The 3306-nt window shown below is 42.9% G+C and overlaps 1 non-coding gene across 1 annotated transcript; it reads left to right on the top strand.

The window, feature by feature from the left end:
- Positions 1 to 2266: 2266 nt before the first annotated feature.
- TRNAS-GCU (transfer RNA serine (anticodon GCU)) lies at positions 2267 to 2348 on the top strand. The gene has a single exon. It is a non-coding gene; the product is annotated as a tRNA-Ser (tRNA).
- The last annotated feature ends 958 nt before the right edge of the window (positions 2349 to 3306 follow it).

The following is a 3306-nucleotide window of genomic DNA, read 5'->3' on the forward strand; positions in this document are numbered from 1 at the left end:
AAATATTTGTTGTTTGCTCTGGGCTACCCCAGCTGGATCAGTAGTGAATTCCTGAGACTGGACTTGACCTTCCTTGGAGACAAGCTTGCACAATGCTCTTGTGAAGCTAAAATCTCCATATGCAAACTGGCTCTGTTATATATTCTTTTCCAAACTGTAGTCTTTCTTTTTTTCTTTTTTTTTTTTTTTTTTTTTAATAATATACAAACACATGCCACATCACAAGTGATCCCTCTCAAGAACTAGTTTAAGAATAGTACTTAATTGGCATGAAGGCCATTGAGTAAAGGCTAGCAAAAGACTTTGTGAGATCAAGAGGCTTTTTATGATCCCCTGTTCACCAACTTCAGGGACTGAGCAGTAGTGAGGAACTGAAAAGTATTCTAATGCTGTAGTGAACAGTTATTTCTGTCTTCTATTATTTATTGTAGTTCACAGAATCACAGAATTGTATGGGTTGGAAAGGACCTGTAGAGATCATCAAGTCCAACCCCCCTGTCAAAGCAGGTTCGATGATAGGTAGACATCAGATGTAATGATAAGGAAATGTCAGAGTTGGGGGAATTAAAGGATTAGAGCTTGGTTTGTCCTGAACCGCTGTGAAAAACTCCTTTTAGCATTTATTACTTGTCTTGCAACACCCAAATTCGACTACGTTAAGCACTGGAAAAAGTAAATGATAACCCTGACTGTATGAGGTTCTCATCTGGAGATGAGTAAGGCAGAACACAAGTCACATGCAGGCACTCGAACATTTCTTTCCAGAGCTGAGGTTTTGGTCCTGATGTACCTACATTCAGCTCTTGCTCCATTCTGGGGCCTGATTCTGAGAACTGGATCACAGATGTGCTGTTGTGGAGAGTGCATTAGAAAGGAAATACAACAAAATCAGTCCTTACGTGCCTTGTAAAAACAAAGGAGGTAGTGTTTCATGGGAGATGTATGCACACATAATAGGACATGATACACAGTACCCCACAGTTAAACTCCTGGAGCAGTTTTGAGTGCTGCAGGATGGATAACATGGCAGAGGGGATCCACACCAGAGCACAGTCCCATTTCTTGGCTGTTTGCTCATATGCTTATGGATAGTAATTAAAGGGAAGTATAATGCTTAAAAATGTTCAGATGAGGAACAAACCAGCTGTTGATGTGTGCTAGAAATACTTGTGTGCATTCCTTATTAACGTAGCACCATGAGATGCTGGGTCATGTGTGGCACGTAGGACTGAGGGACATGTAAATAAAAGATTGATAACACTCAAAGAACCTTTTCTCAGTGTGCTGGGGAAGCATTAAGGAATAAATCACTCCAAAAGCTATCAAAACTTGCAAGCTGACGCATTGAACAGCTATGCTTTTTCCTTAAGTAAGAAATGTAACTTTCCATTAGTTAGTCAAAGTCAGTAATAAACACTTTGGATTGCACTTTCCACACTTATCAAATATGAAGATCATCTTTATAATGAGATCTGAGGTAAGGATTGGGGGAAGAAAAACTGCAAACAGCAAAATGCATTGTGCTCTGTAGCCTAGTGACATGTATCCTATGATGCAATAAGACTGCATCACGTGAACTACTATCTCTTTCTGAGTAAGATATTGATGCTCCCTTTGCTCCCACAGTTCAGGAGGCTACTCAGAGGCCAGATATTCTTATAAATGTAATTTGATGCCTTGGCAAAGCGGGATGCTCCTTTCAGTTTCTCTAGTGTTCTTAGACATTCCTTCTGCTTCCCCACTAATGATTGCAGCCAGTTGCCTCTGGTGAGGAAGGAAGGGATCAATCCTCAAAGTAACCAGATTATGTCAGAGATGGGAATAGGCAGAAATAGATAAACAACAGACAGAATGATCCATCACTCATTCCCATGGGGCTCTTCACAAATAGCCTTGATGTACTGTCAGTGCTGAAATTTACGGGCAGTGTTAACAAACAAACCTCAAGGCATTGCTGGAGGAATGAAGTGATTTCAGTTATTATACGCTACAGGCAAACCAAGAAGCAAACCATCAAAGCGCATGCTTTTGCAGATAATTAGTTTTAAACAAACTGAGTGTAGACTTTAGAGTCAAAAGTAGTTCTTCTGTTACTCAATAGGGAAAGATTAATCATCCCAAATGTTGGATGGCTGCAGTGCACTTATCTCCACCTGAGCTCCTCATTCTGAGCTCCTGATAGCGTCAATGAAAGGAATTTGACACAGCTTACAATATGATATATGTTCTGTGTTTTAGATGTAGACTTCAGAGTGAGATAATAACAGACGAGGTGGCCGAGTGGTTAAGGCGATGGACTGCTAATCCATTGTGCTCTGCACGCATGGGTTCGAATCCCATCCTCGTCGGCAGGCAAATCTTTATGAGACTGAATGTGTACAAATCTTTATGAGACTGAATATGTACAAGTCAGTGGAGCCTGATGACGTGCACCCCAGGGCTGTGCAGGTTGATGTGGTTGCCGAGACACACTGCACCATATCTGAAAAGTCGTGGCTGTAAGGTGAAGTCCCCAAAGACTGGAAAAAGGGAAACATTGCTCCCATTTTTAAGAGGGATAGAAAGGGAGATCTGGGGAAATACAAGCTGATGAGCCTCACCTCTGCAGGACAGCATCAGTGAACAAAGAAAGGAACAGCAACTAATATCATCCACCTGGAATTCTTCAAGGCCTTTGACATGGTCCCACATGGCATTCTTATCTTTTAACTGCAGATATGGATTTGGAGGCTGGACTATTCAGTGGAAAAGGAACTGGTTGGATGGTTACAGCCAGAGGATTCTGGCCAACAGGTGGAGGAGGCTGGTGACAAATGGTGTCCCTGAGGGTCCATCATAGGACTAATGCTCTTTAACATCTTTGTGAACAACCTAGGCAGTGGGATTGAGTGCACCCTCAGCATGTTTGTAGATGACAACAAGCAGAGTGGTGCAGCCAATGCAACAGAACTTCATAAGTAATGTCAACCAAGGAGACCTGTCACTCAAGTGCAAGGTTTTACACTTGAAAGGGGCCAATCTCTGATATGAGTACAGTCTGGGAGAAGAACACATCAAGAGCAGACCCGCAGAGAAAGATCTGGAGGTCCTGGTGGGTAAAAAGCTGGATGTGAGTGTGCTCTTGCATCCTGGAAGGCCAACGGTATCCTGAACTGCATCAGTAGAAGGGTGGCCAGTGGGGTGAGACTGTGCCCCTCTGCTCTGTCCTTGTGAAACTCCACCTTCAATATTGCAGGCCCGGGGCCTCCAGCACAAGAAAGATGTGGAGCTGTTGGAAGGAGTCCAGAGGAGGGACACAAAGATGAT

Source organism: Coturnix japonica, chromosome 2, assembly GCF_054131305.1.
Source record: "Coturnix japonica strain WE chromosome 2, WE-NBRP24, whole genome shotgun sequence".
Classification (NCBI taxonomy): domain Eukaryota; kingdom Metazoa; phylum Chordata; class Aves; order Galliformes; family Phasianidae; genus Coturnix; species Coturnix japonica.